Here is a 24638-nt window from a genome sequence, read left to right on the forward strand (position 1 = left end):
CAAGTCCAACGGGGCATGGAAGATCTTTAAATCCCATAACCCTTACAGCACCCAAAGTTAGACTCTCTGCTACATACGGTGAGAAAGCAGAAGGAAGACCAGGATAGGAGTTAGAAAATCCACAGTCTGGTTCAGATTCTGTTTATCTACCAAATTTATAACACTGAGAAAAGTGCTTTTTTGAGCCTCTCATTTCTTACTTTTAACAATACTTTCTCTTTTCTGCCTTTAGTGGCATTATAAAGACCAAATTTAATAATGCCTACAAATACTCTTTGAAATCCATAAAGTGCCATATAGGGGATAAGATATTAACATTCAGTAAATAAAGCAGGTCTTCAGGAGAGTGCTACACCAAGACCTTCTCCAGGAGTGGAAGTCAACACTGGGTTCTCAAAGGACATGCTAGAAAAAAATGCATGTAAGTTCTACTAGGCTGGAAAAACTTTGGATGTGAGACCCAGTGATAGATTATGTGTCACTTGTCCAAGGACCAGGCTAGCTAAGTTCAAAGAGGCCCATCATCAGAAGGTTGACCTTTAGGTGATGAACTCTTTTTAGCCACAACAATTTATGAAACCACATGCTTAGGCATGGAAGGGTTTTGATCTGTGTCAGTGTAGGAATTACCCATAGAGATGAAACCACAGGGTCTTGAAATATTGAAGTAAATCAATGAGCAAAGTACTGGTACAGATAATCCTAAACAGTAGAAAATCCAAAAAGTATGCATATTTGGTTTGGCAATGCAGTTACTGGGGTCCTTTCTTTTTAAAAAAGTTTCAGCAGCCTTCCCTTCCTAATTATGCTTTACTGAGGATAATATTACTAGTGGTTCTGTGAATCATAGACCTCCCTTATGCATGGGTGAAGTAATACACATTGCCCATTAGTCCATGTGGTTTTTAGCTAGTGTAAAAGCTATAGGAAACAAATCCATTTTGTTTTAGGAGAGCAAATTCAGGCCCTTTTTTTTCCCAGAAGTTATTTATTTCTGTAACTTTTATTTATACCACATTTAAATGCTATACATTTATTTATACTATATGTATATAAATGCATACCTATAATATACATATATTTACATAATATAGAAGGGGCATGTTTTCCATTAAAATTATGTGTGTATATCTTCTACATATAATTATTTTAGAAAATATGTCCATTTAAAATAAGAGCTGCCATTTTCTTTCAAGGTAGCACGTTAAGTAGCAAATTGACCTAAGAATATAACTCAAGACTTTTTAATTGAGTCCTTTTTGGACTTAATCAGTTAACTCCTTCAAAGGTTATCAAGGAAGAGACAGAAAAAACAAATGTTCTATGCCAACCAGTCAAGCTGAAACCAAAGCCTCAGTAATTATTCATTCCATCAGTTACTCATTTACATTTACATGCCAACTGAGAAAACACTGATGGTTCACTAGTTATTTCATGGTTACCCTATCCAAAGCATTTCTGGACTAAGGATGGATCAGAAGAGGAATAATGTTTTCTCTATGATAATATCTTTGAATCCTGTGTTGATCTTTATTATTCTTTTTAAATGTCTGTTTATCTTTACCCTCCACAGTTTGGCCCCTGTAAAATAATCATCAAATGAATAAGTTTGGTTCTGTATCTAATCTCAAATGTCTACTTGTTTGTTATGTTAAATATGATATAACATTTGTTATAATTTTCTATGTATATTTTTTCAGTCTTCTGTGAAGTTGTTTATATAAACAAAGTATTTCCTTATTTCTTTTCAGTCTCCATTGGGTTTTGTGTGTAAAAAGTCTGCCACATTTTATGCCCCTCTCCCTGCCAAATACAACTGATTCTTACTGTAAACATGCAAAACATAGATGTATATGTGCATGTATACATATACATATATGTCTGTGTTGTATTTATAGATATATAATTAGGGTAAGGTATAGGCAACAGAGGGAAGACTCTTGGGAGAATTCTAGAAAGGAGTGGTATCCAGTAAAATATGGTTGGAAAGCACATAGAGTCAGTGGAAGAGAATGAAGAATAGATCTTTGATGGATTTTCACCTACTTAGAACCTCTATTAAATCATTGGAGGAAAAACAGTACTAAGTCATTTCTATACCTGTGTTTAATCCCCTACACCCATTCTCCAGTTCAAATAATAGATTCTCCATGAAGACTTCTGTGATTTCTTCATTTGAAAGAGATCTCTGACCCCTCTGAACTACTATAGGACTCACCATCTATTCCATTTTTTTGTTATGTCAATTATAGGGAGATTTAAATTTTTCAGAAATTTTAAATCATGGAGGAAAAAAACATGGAATCTGGCATTTCTTTCTGTTTTTTATAGTTTATGAGAAGTATAAATTTAAAAGCAGACAAAGTAATAGATAATATAGTAAGAGTATATTAATTCATCACTATAGGGAACTTCCAGATGAGGTTGTCTCCTATCAAGAGAGGTTGACTCTTTCTCTGTAACTTAGAGTCTTAAGTAGTTAGCTACCCCTGAAAGATGAGGCAATGTTCCCCAGGTTGCCTGGTCAGTAGGTGTCAGAGGTGAGATTGGAACCCAGTAACTTCTATCCACTATTCCATACTGTCGAGGGGAAAAAAAATATTTGTTTTCTGGATTTCTCTGTAGAGTTTTGGAGATACTGAAAGCATTTGTTTTCTGAAAATTAAGTTTGGGGATAAAGAAAGAAGCTAAAGAAAAAAAAAGAGCCCTGGGCTATAGGTTTAAAATAACTAGGTTCTAGTAACTGCTTTGTTATCATAAAGCTGTACAACTTTATATATCACCTAACTTTTCTTTGCTTCTGTTTATTTGTAAAATAAGGGGGATAGTACTTGATGATTCCTGAGATTCATTCTAATTCAAAAACTAGTTATTTTTACTACCTGGATCCTTCAATAGCTTTGATCTCATATAGACTTGTATACCAAATATGTAGATGATAATCTATGTGTGCTTATTCATCAGTTCTGGTCCATATCCTTCTATACATGCTCCAATGAGGACATAACTAGTTTGAAAAAGCCATTCCTCTGGTTCTTCTCACATATCATGCATAATAGTACAACAGACTGTCCATCTTTCATTCTTTTCTCTTGCTATGTGACCAGCCCTTTTTTTTCCAGTTACAGTTGTCTCTAATAATGTTTTTTACCCACTTTTTGCCAGCAAGTCATCAGTGGCAATATGCTGCTTCCTATTTACACCCCCTGTGAGTACTTTCCCCACATCACTTTGGATCATTTACAATTGAGTCTTTGGAAGTCACAGTGTTCTATGATTTACAACCATATAGCATCCATGAGAGAAAGTTGGTGATAAAAAGGTGAGGTTTTATGGCAGGTTCATTTTGGATCACTGAAAGTGCTACATAGTCTTATTTCTGAACTGTCACCAAAAAAACAATAGACTGGAAATCAGACAACTCATGCTCTTCTAACTGTGGTTCTGCTACTAACTAGCTGTGTGAAGTTTGGCAAATTATTTCAGCTGTCTTATACAATTTCTGCATTTGTAAAATAAGTAAGTTTGATGGTGTAAGGAGTAGAGGAACTTATGTCTAAGCCTTGGTTAGACTTTGATTGGATAAACAATTCTCAGGAGAGATATTCTAAAGTTTCTAATAAATAGCTGGAGGGGAAAAAAAGACAAAGAAAGAAGTAAGGGGAAGAAAAATGTATGGGAAGTAATGTAAGTATGGGAACATTCAGATTCTTTCTTCCCTCCTGTCAAGGTCAGATATTGGTTATAGTAGTGATCTGCATAAGTGAAGGAAGTACCTATATTAAACTTCAGATCTCTTTCAAATGCAATACTTAAGCAAGTGACTATTCCAGTATCAGTCAAAGAATCTTAGAATCCTAGAATCTCTGTGGGGAATTGACCAAAGAAGTCATCTATTCTAATTTGTACCTATTCAGGAATAGCCTCTACTTCTCTTCTAAATAGTGATTCAATTTCCATTTGAATATACCTAGTGATTAGGAACTCAACTCTTCTTGAGTCAGCAAAGTCCACATTAGGAGTGCTGTGGTAGGAGCTTTTGTTATATGAAACTAAAATCTATCTCTCTGTAACTTTCACACATTACTCCTAATCCTGCCTTATAAGGAAAGGAAGAACAAGTTCATCTTTCCCACCGTGGTCTTTCAAGTATTTGAAGGGAGACAGCATGCCCTCTCTAAGTCATCTTTATTTTTACATAGAAATCGTTCTAATCTTGGTTTCCTAATTAAGCAATCAACAACCAAAAGATTGACATATAGATCAAAAATCAAGAGAAAGTCTACAAAAGATATTGAATCTCTATTCCATTTCTTGTGAATTAAGAAATATATATTCTTCAATTTAAAATATATTACTTTTCCACACTGAAAAAAATTTATAGTAGTCTGACATTGCAGCAGGTCTTTGCTAATGGAAATAAAAATCATTTCTAAAATCTGTATAATCCTTTGGTCCTATGATCCTATGATATCTATATTGAATAGATTTTAGAAATCACTTGGAGAAATAAAGGCCAGGTAGCATTATATGGATATCTTATCATAAATATTAGATTTAGCATTTTAAGATCATAATAATCCAAAGTTTTGTTTTTATTTTTCAGAAAATAGAAAGAAAAAAAAAACAGGGCTTCCCAACTCTAATAGAAGCTCTCTGACAACAGGAACCATATATGTATTTATATTTCTTTGCAACAACAGCATAGAACACAACTACTTGAACATAACATATGCTCGATACATACATATTCACTGATCAAAGCTCAGGAAAAGAATAACACATTTCTTTTGACTTCAAACCACAATTCTGAATTAATAAAAAGAAAACAAAACCCTTTCATTAGGTCTAAGAATTATGTATAACTGTTTTTTAAAAGACTTTTATATAATCTGGAAGACATAAAATAATTGAAATTATGCTTTCACTATCATTTGCAGCATATATATGCACACATACACACACATATACATATGTATGTATTTCCTTTCATTACTACTAGACTAGGCACTAGATAATAAATTCTTTGACCACGGATGTTCATGAACAAAGAAATGTATAAAATAGCCCTCATTCTTATATCACCTTTATCAAGTTCTACAGTGATTGTGGCACAGGAGAGGAAAAGATATCATAAGGTATTAAGAATTGCACTGCTTTTAGACTGTTTATATAACCAATAACTTAACTCTGAGTAGTCTAAATGTAATATGCTTGTCCAATGTTAGCATAGTCCCTAACACATAGTAACATTTAACAAATGCTTTTCATTTTTTACTGACTGTGAAATTTTCATTATGAGTGAAATCAGAAAACAAGAAAGTTGCAGCTAAATGAAAAGATGGATCACAGAGTACCCTTGGAGAGATAAAGGAGCTGGTTGAATTGATTTTATTTCATGTCCAAAGACAATCAGTCAACAAGCACTTATACCATGGACCAAAGGTACTTCCACATTTCTTTATCATTTCCCCTTCCTTTCAAGAATACTTTTATTGTACACAAGGAGGAGCTACATTTTGTGATGTTTGAATGCAGGAAAGAAAAGTATGAAAACAAGACTAAATTAAGACAATGTCTAAAAACCTTCTAGAACTTGCAATTTCCCAATTGCCCCTAAACAAATAAAGCCTTTAGAAGCAAGAGAAAAGGTTAAAAAGACTTGTTGGTGTCTCTCTTCCTTTCCCCCCCTCTGTTTGCTTCTCTTTCTCATACTGCAACACAGAGAAATCAACAGGAATGCAGAATAAGAATGATTTCTTACCCTTTGCTGCCATCATGTGGACAGAATATCAAAATGTCAAAAAAAGAGGATTTTTATTTTTTATTTTTTTCAAAATATATCTAAATAAAAATTTATTTTAAAAGAAATAAAATTACATTTATCATAATTAAAACTCTTCATCTAAAATAATAGTGGCAATTTCTATATGTTTTGGTCATAATGTAAACTAGAATGTATATTAAAAAGAAAGCTGTGAAATTAATTTCAATTCTGTTTTGGTGTTATATCACTAGAATTCGCATTTTATTTTTTAGTCTATTATAATATTTTCCATTTCAAAATCAAATATAATCCATAATGTAGTGAACAAGATACGGTGCTAAAAGTATTAGGAACTTTCTCAAGCTTATTTTAATATAATAAGAGGATCTCATACGTTGGATCATGAGAAAAAAATAGGAAAATCAGAAATAACAGAGTAAAAAAATACAACCAAGAAATTAATAGTGCATGAATAATAAATCTGCTAATTGAGTGCTCTCTATACTAATTCAATCTAATTGGCTGGAGGCAGGAGATAGAATATTGTATTTCAAGAACAGCAAGAAGAGTTTGACAGGAACATAGAATGTGTGAGGGGTAATGATGTGAAATAAGTCCAGAAAGTAGTTGGAGACAGTTTGTAAAGGGTTTTAAAGAGATAATTCTAGAGCACTGCTCTGATTAGGAAGAGTTTACAATTTATCTTAGAGGCAATAGGGAGCCAGTGAGTCTTCCTGAGCAAAACAGTGACATAGCCAAATCTGTGCTTTAGAAATATCAACTAGAGTAACTGTGTGGTGGCTGGATTGCAAATAGAGTATGAAGAATAATTAGGAGGCTATAACAAAAACATTAATAATAATAATATATAATAGTTATAGAAGACTTTAAGGTTTGCAAAGCATTTTACCTATATTTTCTCCTCTGATTCTCACAATTCACATTCTTGTGAAGTAGATACTATTATTATTATTCTGATTTTACATATGAAGGAACTAAATGACTTGCCCAAGGTCCACAAAAAAAGAAATGTTTGAGGTGAGGCGATATTCAAACTTAGGTCTTCTTGACAGCACATCCAGCACTTGATCACACCTAGGCTAAGGAAATAGTTCAAAAGTGCGTGGTAATGAAAGCCCAAACCAGGCTGATACTGTCACACTGTGTGAGCAGGGAGAAAACAGATAGGAGGTGCTGTGAAAACAAAATCAACAAGACTTAGAAGTTGACTGGTTATGGGAGGGGCACAGGAGTTAAAAGAGAATAAAATGTTAAGGATGAATTGGGGTTCCTAAACATGGGCGATTGAAAGAATATAGTGTTGTTAATGGGAAAAGGGAAAATAGGATAGGAGTTAAAGAGAAGGGAAAAGATAAGGAGTTGATATGTAAATCTTATATCTCATCTCTTTCTATGGTTTCAAAATTTTATCAAAACCTATTGCACTTTGAAAATCAAATTACAGCATTTAAAAACATCTAGTGTGTCTACGTCAACTGATACAGAAGCACCAAACCTTCTCTAGCCATGAAATTCTGTCCTTCACTGAACAACAGGAAATTTTGTTGTCTGGATCATTTTTCGGCAAATACTACTGAAAACCGAAAAGGCAAAAAGGGAAACAGAGGGGATAGAGAGAAAGAGGGAGACTCAAAGAAAAGGAATGACTAAGTAGCTGTGTGTCCATGAGAAAATCATTTCCCTTCTCTGTGTCACACTACCCTCATCTGCTAAAAGAAAGAATTAGACTAGAAGATTCTAAGAGTTTAGACTGCATTTTCTTTGCCTCTGTCCCTAGGATACTGGATTTTAATCTTCTCTACGTTGCAACTCTGTTCAATAGATCAGGCATGTGTATACATTGAGGAAATAGAAGCAAGATCATCAGAGCGGTATAAGAGTTAAGGTTTTTTAAATTTCAGATGTATCTTTCTCTGGTGGAATTCACATCTGGCAGAACTCACATCTGGAAATAGTAGCAATTTGTTCTCATTAAATGACAGCTGAGATCTTCCTCCTTTACAGAACTGCCTCTAGGATTCGTCCTCTATTAGAGATGTCAGGCAGGATCACAGTGATAATACCTGCTTGGCTTTGGGCATATAATGCCCTCATTTGGCCCCCCAGAATACTACTCAAGATAGATCATTATCTTTAACATTTATCCCAGAAATGAACAGAAGTTAAGTCTCCCTCCATTGTTACAGGATCAAGGGTATTTTTCACAAGCAGGAGCTACCAAAAGACAGATGGTTTCTGCCCTGATAAAATTCTCAAAGGCCTCCTGTCTGTGGCCACTACTTAACATAGAATCATAGAAAGCAATACTAACTATAGATGAAAAGGATCTCTGTGGTCAGCCAGGACCTCCTTTCTGGCCCCAACAGGATTGCCTCCAGTTATATGTACAGTCTTATATTCTAATATCTTATATGCCTTTTCATCCCAATCCAGTTCATCTCATTTCCCAAAGTGTTTCAGCCCACCTACTTAAGTTCATTTGTAATTTCATCTCATTCCTCATATATCTTGCTCCTCTTAATTATAAGGTGGAAAAGTGACAGACTAAATGGAAGGGAAATGAAAGCAAGGGTATGTCGACTGCCAGGATGGGGAAAGGGGATATTTGCTTGTGGAGAGGGGTAAAAGGTGAAAAACAGCACTCTGGGACCACAAAATACATACATTACACATTTTGCAGATGGCTGACTCAGGATCCCATATTGCTAAAATGCTTCATAGCTATTCATAAAAAATAAACATTGAGTCTTTGTTTTAAAGGAAGACATGAATCGTTTCAAACAGAAGACTGTGTCCAATTTCCTCCACCATGCCCAGCACAAATGAATGTACTTTCTTCTGAAGAACTTCACAATTAAAAGCCTTATGTAAAAGTTTCCTTTTCTTCACTATAATAGGAAGTCAAAAGGGAAAATGTATTCTTTCCCCCTTGGTTTAAAATGGAGCTACTGTGAAAATAATGTTCAACTAAATTAGTTTTTCATTTTATTCCCTGCTGATGGTAATGAAAACACATCACCCAGCAGTGATTGAAAGCATAATTTCTAATGGTTCCCAGCAAAAATAAGCTTCATCTTTGATAAACTGGGGAGAGTCAAAAGCATAATCACAATTTAAGGGTATTTTATTTCAATTGAATGCATCTTTAAATTACATTATTTAATAACTGTGTCACAATAATAATCATAACACCTAAATTTTTAATTACTAAACTCAGTGATTTCTTAGTTCTAGAAAATGCATTGGTATTCCTAATATGATAGTTTTATATCAGATACAATAATTTAACAGAATTTTTACTGCAAAATAAATAGTAGATTTAGTACAGCACTCTTTTAAAATAAAAATTAACTCATCTCCTGCTACAGTCACGTGATACTAAGCATTTCAATTCTAGTCCATTAAAATCTCCAAATTTCCCTTTCCTTAGGACTTAGGAACACAGATTTCAAACTCAAAGGAATTTTAGACATACTCTAGTTCAACCACTTCATTTTAACTGATTTGCCCAAATATAATGAGGTCATATTTGTCTGAGCTTTTAATTTGAACCCAGGTCTCTAATTCTGACACTGGCACATTTTCTACTTTCAAGAGTCTTCTAATACCTCTGGAGATTCTCAAGCGATAAGTCTAAGCTACAAACACAATGGATGTGGGAGATAACCTCCCAGAAAGTACAATAGAAAATTGTTGTGAATTTTCTCTCTATTCAATATAATAGATTCTTTTGTACCATGTTCAACTAGAGTCTGAGTTCCATGAGGGCAGCAACTGACTCATCAAAATCCATGTCTTATCTGGTACTTAGAAAAATAAAGATAACACATGTATTAAGTGCTATGTGCCAGGCACTATGCTAACATAATTATTCATGCAAAGTAGATGCTTAAAATATGTTAACTGAATATAAATAGGTAAAAATATTTCCCCATCACTAATGTAAGCAGTGATATTTAAGACCTTTCTCATTATAACACCAGGAATAGATAATGTATGTTTTCTTCAAACATGCTTATATATGCTTGCTTTCATAGCTCTACAAATCCTTTCGAGAATAACCTATGAAGGAGTAGAAACAGGATTTTACCACAGCTCCCAATTCCACCTCCTCCAATTCATGTAAAAAATGACTCTAAACAAACTTTGGAGCTACAGAACCCACAAAATCACAGAGAGAAGTTAACCTCCTGCTGAAAACATCCCAGTAGGCTGGCAGGAAGCAGCCAGTGCAGCCTGTTGGAAGCCAAGCCCAGCCCTGCATGAGCCTGAGGTTTTAGCTTCAGGGTGGCCACAACCAGCCGGCTGGAGGTACTTCGGATCACCAGCAGCTGTGGCGGTTTCCAGAATTATCAACTCCTAGATGCTAAGAACAAAGGGAAAGGTCAGTACAGTGTGGAATTTGGGAACCGGGAGTTCAGGAGTGTGGTCCAGCCTTTGCCCTGCAGAGTGAGAAGTAGCTGAGGTACCACGGCCATGCAGCCACTGCCACATGGCAGCTTCAGCTCCTGGCCTGCAGATTATAGGTGGACCAAGCAACCAGTCTGAGGGGTAATCACTCTTGCTTTAACCTGCTTGGATCTGGACTGTGGTCTAGGGTGGAAGTCCTGGGTTGGTATGACCAGTTTGCCAGAGCATGTAAAGGCTTCAGACAGGGTACCCAACTAATAGCTCCAGCAGCTGCAAAGACCCCAGGGATTGGGACAAAGCTCCCTCCTCTAATAGCAGAGTTCTACTGTGTCAAAAAGCTAAAAAAGTCAAGTAATTGAATGGCAACATGAGGAAGCAAAGCAAGCACAGCAGTTAAACTTTAGATTCCTTTTTTGGGGTCAAAAAGGATCAAAGCATGGAACAGGAAGAAGACAGTGAAGTCAGAACTCCTGCACCAAAAGCATCCAAGAAAAATATGAACTGATTACAGTTCATAGAAGAGCTTAAGAAGAATTTTGAAAAACAAATAAGAGAAGTGGAGGAAAAATTGGGAAGAGAAATGAGAATGATACAAGAAAATCATGAAACGAGAGTCAACAATGTGACTGAAGAAAATCACACCTTAAAAAATAGACTAACTCAAACGGCAAAAGAGGCTCAAAAAGCCAATGAGGAGAAGAATGCCTTAAAAAGCTGAATTTACCAGATGGAAAAAGAATCTCAAAAGCTCACTGAAGAGAATCATTCCTTCAGAATTAGATTGGAGCAAATGGAAGCTAGTGAGTTTATGAGACATCAAGACACTATTAAACAGATCCAAACAAATGAAAAAAATAAAAAGCAATGTGAAATATCTCATTGGAAAAACCACTGACCTGGAAAATAGATCCAGGAGAGATCACTTAAAAATTATTGGACTACCTGAAAGCCATGATCAGAAAAAGGACCTAGCAATTATCCCCCAAGAAATTCTCAAGGAAAACTTCCCTGATATTATAGAACCAGAGTGCAAAATAGAGGTTGAAAGAATCCACCGATCACCTCCTGGAAAAGATCCCAAATAGAAAACTCCTAGAAATATTATACCCAGGTTCTGGAGTTCCCAGATCAAGGAGAAAATATTATAAGCAGCCAGGAAGAAACAATTTGAATATTGTGGAAACACAATCAGGATAACCCAGGATCTGGCAGCTTCTACACTGAGGGATCGAAGGGCTTGGAATGTGATATTCCAGATGTCAAAGGAGCTGGGATTAAAACCAAGAATCACCTACCCAGCAAAACTAAGTATCATATTTCAGGGAAAATATGGTCATTCAGTGAAATAGAGGACTTTCAAGCATTCTTGATGAAAAAACCAGAATTGAATAGAAAATTTGACATTCAGATACAAGAAGCAAGAGAAGCATGAGAAGATAAACAGGGAAAAGAAATTACAAGGAACTTATCAAAGTTAAACTACCTACATTCCTACATGGAAAAACAATAATTGTAATATATTGTAATTAATTGTAAATTAATTGTAATTTTTTACAATTACAATTACAAATTTTACAATTACAATTACAAATAATTGTAATAACTGATGAAACTTTTCTCAGTATGAGAATAGTTTAAGGGAATAGAAATGTGTGTAAATATATACATATATATGTATGTGTATGTATACATACATGTATATGTATGTATACATACATGTGTATGTGTGTATATGTATACATACATATATGTCTATATAGGATGGTATATGGGTGTATGAATACATATGTGAGTATGTGTATATATGTGTACAGGTATACATAGACAGAGGGCACAGCACCAGTTGAATAGGAAGGGATGATACTTAAAAAGTGAAATTAAGAGGTGAGAGGAATATAATGAAAGGAGATGGGGAGAAATAGAATGGGGTAAATTATTTCATATAGAAAAGGCAAGGGATCCAAAAAAATGAAAGTATAGAAGGCAATGTGAAATATCTCATTGGAAAAAAACATTGACATGGAGAAAAGATCCAAGAGAGATCATTTAAAAATTATTGGACTACCTGAAAGCCATGATCAAAGAAAGAACTTAGAAATCATCCTCCAAGAAATCCTCAAGGAAAACTGTCCTGATGTTTTAGAACCAGAGGGAAAAAATAGAAGTTGAAAGAATCCACTGATCACCTACTGAAAAAGATCCCAAAAAGAAAACTCCTAGGAATATTATAGCCAGGTTCTGATATTCCCAGATCAAGGAGAGAATATTACAAGCAGCCAGGAAGAAACAATTTGAATATTGTGGAAACACAATCAGGATAACCCAGGATCTGGCAGCTTCTACACTGAGGGATCAAAGGGCTTGCAATATGATATTCCAGAGGTCAAAGGAGCTGGGATTAAAACCAAAAATCACCTACCCAGAAAAACTGAGTATCATGTTTCAAGGGAAAATATGGTCATTCAATGGAATAGAGGACTTTCAAACATTCTTGATGAAAAAACAGAGCTGAATAGAAAATTTGACATTCAAATACAAGAAGCAAGAGAAGCATGAGAGATAAACAGGGAAAGAAATCATAAGGAACTTATCAAAGTTGAAATATTAACATTCTTACATGGAAAAACAATAATTGTAACTGATGAAACTTTTCTCAGTATGAAAATAGTTGAAGGGGTGAAAGTATTTACAGATCCTATACTTGACTATAAGCCGCCATGGGAGGGGAGGGGAGGGAGGGGGACAAAATGTGAAACTCAAGGAATTGTGGAAGTGAATCCTGTTAACTAAAAGGAAACAAACAAATTAATAAAAAAAAGATTAAAAAAAGAAAATAGTTGAAGGGAATAGAAATATGTATATATATACATGTCTATATATGAGGGTATATGGGCATATGTGAATGTGTGTATATATGTTTACAAGTATACATAGATAGAGGCCACAGGACCAATTTAATAGGAAGGGATGATACTTAAAAGGTGAAATTAAGAGGTGAGAGAGGAATATAATGAGAGTAGATGGGGAGAGACAGAATGGGGTAAACTATCTCATATAGAAGAGGCAAGGGAAAATGGTTACAATGGAGGGGAAGAATAGGAAGGCAAAAGGGAATGAGTCAACCTTATTCTTATTAAATTTGTCTTGGGGAGGGAATGAAATGCACACTAAATAGGGTATCTCACCCAACAGGAGAGTAGGGTGGAAGGAGATGAGAGGGGGGATGATGGAAGGGAGGGCAGGCTGGGGGGAGGGAAGTTGGAAGCACCCACTTTTGAAAAGGTACGGGATCAAAGAAGAGTATAGAACTAGTGGGAGGTGGGATAGGAGGGAAGGAAATATAGTCATTTTTTTACAATATATCTACTCTGTTAATGTTTTGCATTAGCTACACATGTACAACCTATACTGAACTGCTTATCTTCCCATTAAGATTGGGTGACAAGGGAGGAAGGGAATGAATCTGTAATTCAAAGTTTTAAAATCAAATATATATATATATATATACACTATTATTAATACTATTTTATATGTAATTGGGAAATAAGATATACAGGCACTGAGGCATAGAGACCCACCATGCCCTACTGGAAAAGTCGAAAGGGGTATGGGAGAAAATATGGGAGAGAGCAGATTGGAGGAAGAGATATCCTGTGGAACTGCTATTTTGGGGTGGTGGGTAGGGGAAAAACGGGGAGAAAATTTGAACTCAAAATCTTGCGGAAATGAATAATGTGAATCAGAAGTTAATAAAGCATTTGAAAAATGAAAGAAAGAAAGAAAAGGCAAGGGAAAACTGTTACAATGGAGGGGAAGAACAGGAAGGCAAAAGGGAATGAGTTGACCTTATTCTCAGTGAATTTGGCTTAGGGAGGGAATGACATACACACTAAATAGGGTATCTCACCCTACAGGAGACTAAGGGGGAAGGCAATGAGAGGGGTGATGATGGAACAGAGGGCAGGCTAGGGGAGAAGGAAGCTGGAAGCACCCATTTTTTGAAAAGGAACAGGATAAAAGTAGAGAATAGAACAAGTGGTGGGTAGGATAGGATGGAGGGAAATATTGTCAGTCTTTCACAATATATCCACTATGGAAATATTTTGCATAGCTACACATGTACAACCTATATTGAATTGCTTATCTTCCCAATAAGGGTGGGTGACGAGGGAAGTAGGGAAAGAATGTGGAATTCAAAGGTTTAAAATCAAATGTTTAAAAATATATTATTATTATTATTCTTTTACATGTAACTGGGAAATAAGATATACAGACACTGGGGCATAGAGATCTACCATGTCGTACTGGAAAGTCAGAGGGGAGATGGGGGAAGATATGGTAGAGAGCAGATTGGAGGAGGGGATATTCAGTGGGATCACTGTTTTGGAGTGGTGGGTAGGGGAAAAATGGAGAGAAAATTTGTAACTCAAAATCTTGTGGAAATGAATGATGTAAACTAAAAAAATAAATAAATGATATAAAAAATTTTAAAGACAATAATCTATGCATCTCTCAGACACCTTTGCTGAATTTATCAGAAAGACAGGCTTTCCCTAATGTTCTATAACATGACATCTTATAGTCACAGAATGAAGTGAACAGTTCAGGGAATATAAGATCTTATTATAATTAGTGCTTTTAAAAGTATTTGGTTTAGTAAAGCAAATAGAGGTCTTAAAGGTTCTCCTCCAACAAGACATTTCTCATGCACCTGTTAAAAATCATACAAGATTCCTTGAAGTTTGTGACAAGAGATAACTTTTTTTGATGACCCTCTAATTATTAATTTCAAATAAAGCATAAAACATGGACCTGTGGGTTCCCAAAAGGTATCAACTATTTTTTTGGTGAATGTCCAATTTAAACTTCAAATAAAAGAGGTAACTCTTCCAGATGTTACTGATTGTGAATGACATCATGCTGAATGCATCAAAACCCAGAACACTGAAAAGCCTCCTCAAAAAAATCGAAAATGACTCCAAATATATCAGACTAGATCCACAGGAAAAATGGGGGAAAAAATGTGAATGTAGAACATCTATTGTACAAATGCACATGTACAAACAGCCAGTAGAACAGATCCATTAATACATATTTTTAATAGGTCTGCAAATGGACAATGAACTGGCCCAGAATTGAAAAGGAAAGGAAAAATAGGTTGGACTGCATTTGAGAAATTATGCTTTACTTTTCATGATCCCAAATGCCTTGAAAAAAAATTCCAAATTTTTACATAAATATTCCTCAGGTTACACTATAAGTGAAAGTAATATAATACCACACTCCACCAAAAAAAATTATGTATCTCCCAAATGGCAATGCAAGGACACACAGAGGGTGTAAATAGTGTGAAGCATATTACAACAAAGTATATATGTGAAGCTTATTATAATGACAACCTGGTTACAAATATTGTCAAAAAGAAGTCAACTCAGGTGTGAAGAAAAACTCCACATCTTCCCTACATGGTGATATAGTAAAACCTAAAAGACAACAGACGGACATCACAGGTGTTCCATTAGTACCAGACAGCATCAAGCAGAAGAAAAAAAAAGTATTTCAAGAAGTTCTTCCAGATTCCCTGAAATGTTAATGTAGTAAGTCCAAAAAAACAGCTGGAAGCCTGTAGGTATCACTGTTGAAGACCTTCAGAGCCTGATCTCAGGTAAATGGGGCCAGAAGCTGGCAGAATTTGACATCTTGACCTATAGGGGCCCCCAAAGGAGAAAAAACTTGTTCCAAATAGGAGATTGTATAGAAAAAGGAGCTGAGGCATGCTGTCAAAACGCACCTCAGAGCCTTCCAGGAAACCTGATCCTGAATCACAGTCAGTCTGTCAAACCAGGGGACAGAACCAATTCCAGGTGGGTAGTGACTAAAAAGGAAGATATAGATGGTTGGAGTCTGAAATGTGGCTGTGGGGATGTGGAAGAAGGAAGGTGGCACCAGGAGATGAAAAAGACAGGTATTGAGACAGTGGACACAAGTAGGTCCCAGCTCCTGTCCTAAGTCAGGGCTGGGAAATAAAACAAGTGGGGGGACTAGCACACAGTCAACCCATCAAACACTGAGAGGAGCAGCAAAACCATCATCCAGATGTCCTCAAGGTCAGGACCTAGGATAACCCATCTCATTCAGAAGTGTAGAATTACAAAGACTGGTCCTGGCAATCTCAAACCAGAAACTGGTCCTGAAGGTAGAAGTAAATAGAAGAGAATTTCTAATACAACAAAGGAATTCTGAGGGTTAAAAGGAGCCCAAGAGTTAATCCCAGATGACATTAACCCCATAATAAATATAACAGTATAAATGTGATAAAATAATAAATATACAAATAAGGCTCAGAGACTTCTGGGTCATATGACCCAGACAATGAAGGATTACATCAGAGAACCTACGGCCTCGAGTTCACATATGGGTCAATTCCTCAAATTGTTCTGTGAAGTTTAAATTAAGTCAAAGGGCCACACTTGAGGACCACACGTGGCCTTGAGGCTACAGGTTCCCTACCCCTGGTCTATAAACTTTTGCAAATTCTCATGACCTATAAAACTTCCCCAAAATAAGAATTATAAGAGATAAGGCAGTTGTAGCTGTCTTTATGCTAAAACACCAAGAAACCTAACAAGGCAATAACTCAAAGAACTAACAGCAAAAAAGGCTAAATATTCATTCCTAAGAATTCTCTCAGCACCCCCTCCCTTACCAGGCCACACTCTAGTGGGGGGCACAAACTGATACACAAGCTTTTGTTCTTGAATTTACTCAAGAATTCCCTTGATGCTGTGTAGCCTCTGACAACTAACCACCCTTACACCTAGCCCTTCCTTTTACTATCCCAAGGCAACAAGATTTCAACTCTGGCTCCCTCTCCATCACCAACCTCAGACAGTAGAAGTGGAGGCAAAGGAAAAAAGCAGAAAAGCAGGCAGTTTGGAGCAGCTTGGCAGTGTTCTGGGTTATAAAGTAAGCTGATAGGGAGCTACTTTAGGGACAGGGAAGGAATTCCACCAGGACTGAAGGAAGAAGGACTGGTATTCAGTTGAGGCCATTTCTGTTCCCTCAGAAGTCACTTACAGAAATTGAGACTGAAGAAAAGTGAATTCATCAATGTGAGAGAAATCTAAGACAATGTTGAGGTCTAGCCCTTGGGGGAACCACTATCAGATAAGAAATCAGAAAGTGAGTGATAGTGAAATATAAGGGGGAAAGGCTGAAATTACCAAAAATGTCAAGAGGAAGAAAAGTCAGTTGAAAACTTTGATCACAAGCAAATAAACCAACTAATATAATATTACTTAAAAAAAGTAAATGTGACTTTTAGATCACCTAAATGCCCAAACACCTCTAAATAAATATTGCAAGACCGACCAAAAAATTTTTAAAAGAATCAATATTTGATAAGGCAAAGGACCCTTTGGATTTCCAAAAGGGAACAGAATCATAGCAAGATTTTCCCAAATAGTTCAGGAAAGAAATAAGAATCATAAAAGCAGAATGAATAACCAGCACAGCAAAAAATAATAATAATAATCAGGACAATTGAAATATTTGAATATATGCTGAAGAATCTCACCAAAGAAACAAAATGGAGATCAATTGACTATGAATTAAAATACGAAACACAATCTGGAAAAATAAAATTTATTTTTAAATAGTAATGTTAATGGGAGTCATGATATCTATATAAGAAAATATATATTGGTTCCAAAGACAAGATACATAGAGTCAACTTAAGTATTATAGGTCTCCTGGAAGCACACAACAAATCAAAGAACCTGAATACCATAATTCAAGGGGAAAAATGCTGCACACTTGTAGCAGCAAGCACCCCCAGCATCCTCAGGGTTGTTGCCACCACAGGTTCTTGGATCTGCTTTGATAAAGGAAAGCAACTCAAAATGGGTTAACAAGCTTACTTTAATCAGTCAAATATGTATCGTTTACCTAGTTCAGGGGAAAGAGGTCAGCACCCCGAACTTCAGAGTATACAGACAGAATTATCAAGTCAGAGAAACAGATCAAGTAGACAGATTTCAAACTGTCCAACCATTACATCCATACCAAATCAACATCTGGGTTTCAACATCTGGGTTTTTCAAAGCCTAGGGGGGGCTCTCAACAATGGCTTCCCATAATCCAGATCAAATCACAGAACACTTCTCAAAGTGAGCCCCAAAATCAGGGCTTATATAGCCTTCTCCTGGCTCAGAGAATGTAACAACCTTATTGACTCACTGGCCAATCAAGAAGTATCTACTGAAAAACAAGCCTCCCACCCCAGGCTCCAGGTGCACTTTAGCCTAGGGGCAGGGAAGATCTTAAAAATTTACATTCCCATTACAACACTCCAAAAAATATAACAATTTTTTAACAATTTCATTGACAGGGGCAGCCAGGTAGCACAGCAAGTAAGAGCACCGGCCCCAGTATCAGGATGACCTGGGGATCGAATCCAGCCTCAGACACTTAGCACCCACCCAGAAACAACTGGCCATTTAACCTTGAGCAAGTTACTTAACCCCAATTGCTTAGGGTCGGCCAGGTGGCTCCATGAGTAAGAGCACCGGCCCCAGTGTCAGGATGACCTGGGGATCAAATCCGGGCTCAGACACTTAGCACCACACCCAGAAATAACTGGCCATGTAACCTTGAGCAAGTTACTTAACCCCAATTGCTTTAAAAAAAATTTCATTGACAAACCACAAATTCTTCAAGATACCAAGGGAAAGATTTTCAAATATAAAGGAAAGGAAAATTTGAATAGCATAAGACTTCTCTGCTTCCACTATAAAAAGAAGGGAATGGAATCATGTTCCAAAGATCAAAGGAGCTTAAGATGTATCCCAAGATGTTTCATAAACCTGAGCCTAACCAGGGACTTTTTTCTTAAGTAGACATTCAATAAAAGAATTTGAAGCATCCCCACAAAAAAAAAAAAACCCTAAACAAATTAATTGCTTTGCAAATATTCCAGAAAATTGAAGTACAAAAAAAAGTTTAATTTTTAAAAAGTAACCTAGGAAGACACAAGTAACAGGGAAAAAATAGCATCTAAAAGGTCGGGTTGGAATCTAAAAATAAGAAGCTAGATGGCATGGCAGATAAAATACAAACTTGGAGTCAGAAAGAACTGAGTTCAAGACTTGGAATTGGAAAGACCTGAGTTTAAATCCTACTTAGACACTAGCTCCGTCTTGAGCAAGTCACTCTCAACAGTGTCTTCTTCATCTATAAAAAAGGGATAATTATAGCACCTACTTTACAGAGTTATTATGGGGATCAAATGTGATAATATATAAAAAAAATGATTTGAAGATCTTAAAGTGGTATATAAATTCTAGAAAACCATACACGAATTTTTACAACAAAAAAAATAACAACAAATGGATCATTAAGAGATTTTTTTTTCTAAAAGCACACAGAGATAAAGGTGAAAGTGGAAAAAAATGGAAAATAAAATATTGGTAGAGGAACAGACCTAAAATATCATAACACCCCATCTAGAGGTAAAATAATGTTTTTAGGGACTAAAATGCAGAATAAAAGAGTAAATAAAAGGGAATGGAGCAAAAAGATATAAGGGAATGTATGATTTACCGTTATCAAGTCAAAGGTTAACAATGAATGGCAAATGATTCCTATAGTCTCTTATGAAGAAGAAGATCTACATGTAAATAGGTGAGGTCAAAAAGGAAGGAATGAAACAGGAGGAAAGAATAGAAGAAATCAAAATTCACTGGTGGGATGGGGGTGTCCCAAGGAAGAATGTTACCATGGTAGAGAGGAAGCATTCTATCATGGAGCATGGGATCTCAAAATGGACATAATCTGCAAGAATTTGATGCTTAGAGAATCTATTACCTCTGACCTTAGGGTCTCTGACCCAGAAAACCATAAAGTCAGTGTTAGGGGAGTGGTAATTAAAAAAAGGGCATACTGGTACACTGTCAATGGAGTTATCAATCAGTATAATCATTAGGGCAACTAAGCTGGTGCAGTGGATAGAGTGCCAGCTGTACTGAGGACAACTCAAATTTGTGCGTTTAAATCTGGCTTCAGACACTTAGTAGTTATATGACTCTAGACAGGTCACTTAATCCTGTTTGCCTCAATTTCCTCATCTACAAAATGAAATGGAGAAGGAAATGGCAAACCACTCCAGTATCTTTGTCAAGAAAACCCCATTTGAGTTTTCCCAACTACAACATGCCTTTTGACTTCATGAGAGGTTCTATTTGGTTTATAACAATAATCAATTTGTTCTCCATTTCTATTTTCCTTTCATGAATCTAAGTATGTCATTCATTTAAATGTATCATTAACAATCTTATTCTTAATTAATTCATTTTGATGGGTTTGTATAATCACATATACATGTGCATATATATATCATTGGTAAACCTTTTAGGCCTGGATTTTTTTTTTCCTTTGGAGTTCATATATGGTTCATCCAGTTTCTTTATTTCTGATTAAACTGTTTAAATTCTCTATTGTTCTGTTAATTTGGTCATTTTATATTTTTATAAGCATTCATGCATTTCATTTATCACTTGCTGGTATGCAATTGGGCACAGCAATTTTCTTTATATCCTTTTCATCAATTATGCATTTCCATTTTTCCTTTCTGATCTTGATTATTTAGTTTTCCTCTTTTAAATAAGATTAAATTAACTAGCGCTTTGTCTGTTTTACTAATATTTAATTGTAGTCATAGACTCTTGGAATTCTTGGGACTAAACCATTCTCTTTTTTAGACCTCACTTTTTAACATAGCTTTTTTACATTTTTTACACGTCTAAAATTTCTCCCAGGATCCTTTAGCCTCCCAGAGAGTAATCCCAAATAACAAGTAATTTTAAAGGAAAAAAAAACAGCAAAAAAGTCTCTAAATATGTGCAGTGCACTATACTCATGGACCACACCTTTTCAAAGTATTGCCATGGGAACATCTTATCATATCATTTCTTTGGTACCATGTTTGTTCTTTGTAATTTTGCAGCATTCTTTTTTTTAAATTATTTTGTGACATAAATTATGGGACTTAGGGAGATGAAGGAATGAGGAACTTGGGGAAGTTGAGGAAGCCTTTAATGGATGAGCCAAAAAGTGTCTTTGCTGACAAGGACAAAGTGAGAATGAAAAGTCAAAGCCAAGAGCCCTAACTCCTTAATCTCTCAACACAATTCATTGGGGTCTCACCTCCTCGTTATGGCCAGAGTCAGATTATGAAATATTCAACTTTTATGTATGCAGTAATGAGGGTACAGGTTAATGAATACCTAATTAGTCTGTGACAAAGTGTAAATTCACCTTAGTTATTGACTATCCAGTGGTGTGTTCATATTCATATACATGTTTATTCATATATTTATATATATAGAAACATTTTAATCTAGCAATGGAGTTGTCATTTCACAGAGCAGATTATTTCCTGCAACAATGTAGATGATAACCCATCCAGAACTGTCTCTTTTATGTAACTTTTATCTATGTCCTTCTATATTTTTACCATAACAGTTCCAGAGGGGATTTTCCCAGACTAAAAGTTGACAATAGCTGAGGGATCAGAAGAAGTCCTACAAAAGCATATGACAGAGAAAATGTGCTTACAGTTGTCCTACTAGAAGAAAAGGATTTCCTCAACCACATACTTCTTAGAGAAAGAAGTAGCTTGCCGAAGTAGTCCTGTAGCTGTAACACCAAATTCAAGAGTCTGAAGTTTTGAAAATTGGACATTTTAAAGAGGGATGGGAATTTCCTGAGGTAGTATGTTCCTTGAGCAAAGAAAAAGACCATCCAAAAATGTCCTGGGCAGTGCCCTACTTGAAAAACAAAGTCAATGAGTTATTTAGACAGTACAGGTCTGATTGGAAGGAAGTTCTTGTTCAATAGCTTCCCCCTCCCCATGAGTGTTTTTTCCTTCCCAGAATAGTCTAAACTAAATCATACCATAATATTATGAGCCTTGGGCAAACTGTATAGCGCTCTGTGGGAATTCACTCATTTGCCAGTGGAGATATTAGCACTTACACTGTGAGTACTGCTCAAGCAGACACTCTCCTAGGGTTCACACTTTAGTGACATCTTTGAAGATGGCTTCCCGGGACTGTTTTTGTGGAGGATTCAGAGAAACAAAAGCAGAGGATCATGCTCATTTATTTCATGCAAGAAGAAAGTTCAGGGGGCAGTGTGAAATGAAGCACCAAATATCTGAGGCTCCCTAGCCCATTTCCTGCATAACCCTGTGCATTCCCATTGCAGAAAATGGGAGACTAAAAGCTGAGCAGCAGCCCATCTCTCCCCTCTCACCCCAGCCAAGAACTGATAGGACATGCTGGTGATACTGCAGAGGAGCCAGATGAAATTTTGAATTCATAAAATACACATTCACATGTATACACATACACACACACACAATTCCATTAAACCAAATGGGCTAAATATTTTAGGTTCCCTCCTCACCATTGGAGGCATAATTTTATGAAAAATATTGGATTGTATTCCACAACTCAGAAAACTGTTTCTTTACATATACTTTTCAATTGTTTATCCTCATTATTATTAATTATTAATCACTTCCTTGACCCATTATATAAAAGAAAATCAAGTAATCACCAAATATATGTCTGGTATGATTAATGGTGGCAGCAGATAAGAGATTGAAGAAGAGGTTTTGATTTCTATAGAGAGAAAGGAGACATATCCCCACATTAGCACAGCTGCGATTGGAGAGAAGAATAGAAAATGATCCCATTTGCAAGTCCCAGTAGCAAAAGAGGCATACTGATATCATACCCACAGGCAAGTACAAATTTCCTTAAATAAGAAATCCTATTAGCAGAGAAAGAATAATACATAACAAGTAAGTTCTTAAGGCAAAAATAAGCCAAGCCCAGGCAAAGTATAAAGTAGTGATAATACTAAAAATGGGATACCGACACCTAAAACTTAACCAAAGAGAAATAAAAACTCATGGGCGAGGCACAGTGAAACGTTACATGATAGAGGTTTAGTGCCCCTGATATTAACCTTGTTCCTGTCTGCCACCTCCTTAAATATCTTTACACAGAAAAGAGGAATCTCTTCATCCCCTGTGAATATGAAGGAAATGAAGCAATAATAACTAGGAAATAGCATAACTTCATTATGATTAGCTCATTCCAGAATAGCTTCATTTTTATGAGGTTCCAAGACCTATAGATCAGAGAAATTTTATATATATGTGTGTGCATGTGTATGTGTGTGTGTATATAAATACATATATATATTTATAGAAACACATATATCCAATCATCTGACAGTCTCTCAAACTATCTTTGGGAATAGTTCAAAGAGATATGTTTTAGATACTATAACTAGATCTGAATTAGGGCAAATAGTGATTCTCTTGAAGTTGTCACATGTATTTGAATTTATTTTTAAGTTCATAACTATGTAAAATATAGTAACTGGTTCCAACCCAATGGAAATATGAAGTGTGAATTTGAAAAATGCAACAAATCCAGGGAATTAATTATTGGCACTAATCAGGATTTAGCCATGGTATAATTAGGTGAATTTGAAACTTGTTAAATGATTGGACCCAAAGAGTGGCCATTAGTGATTCAATGTTAAATTAGAGAAATGTATCTAGTGAATGGTATAGTTCTTTCTCCTTGGCCCTGGGCTGTTCAACATTTTTATCAATGACATAACAAAGCATACATAGAAGACTTGTCAAAAATGCAAAAGCTGGAAGAGGTTTACAAAGCTAGAAGACATAAATAAAATGCTGCATGGCAAAGTCAGGATCCAAAAATGTGTCAATAGGCTAGAATAATGGATTTAATCTAATAAGATAAACTTAATGGAATCCCTCTACCTGGGTTAAAGATAATTTTTAAAAATAAGGTGAGGTTCCCCAATAGGCAGTTTACAGATGAAGAAATTAAAGCTATCTATAATCATATGAAAAAATGCTCTAAATCACTACTGATTAGAGAAATGCACATTAAAACAACTTTGAGGTTCCACCTCTGTTATGGGAATGGGAATTTGAAGATCTTCCCTACCCCTAGACCTTTTGATGGGCTTGGGTGACTCTGAGAACCTTCCCTGATTTGAGAACATGCTCTGCCCTTTAATGGGCTGAATGTGGTCACCTGGAGCCTGTGGTGAGAGGCTTGTTCTTCAGGAATACCCATACCTTGTTACTCTGTGATTGGGCAGTGGGTCACAAGGGTTGTGATGGTCTCTGACCCAGGAGAATGCTATATATACCCTGATGTGAGGTTTTGCTGTGGGGCTCACTTTGGGAAGAGTTGTGTGATTTGGCCAGATGAAACTCTGGGTAGCTGTTGAGCCCCCCAGCTTTGAAAACCCAGATGTTGGTGCTTCCCTCTCTGGTAACTAACTAGGTATGGGTGTAATGGTCAGACAGTGGGAAGCCCTATCTGCT

Source organism: Petaurus breviceps, unplaced genomic scaffold, assembly GCF_028583685.1.
Source record: "Petaurus breviceps papuanus isolate PSGF00001 unplaced genomic scaffold, PetGlider_PUasm1.0 38, whole genome shotgun sequence".
Lineage (NCBI taxonomy): Eukaryota > Metazoa > Chordata > Mammalia > Diprotodontia > Petauridae > Petaurus > Petaurus breviceps.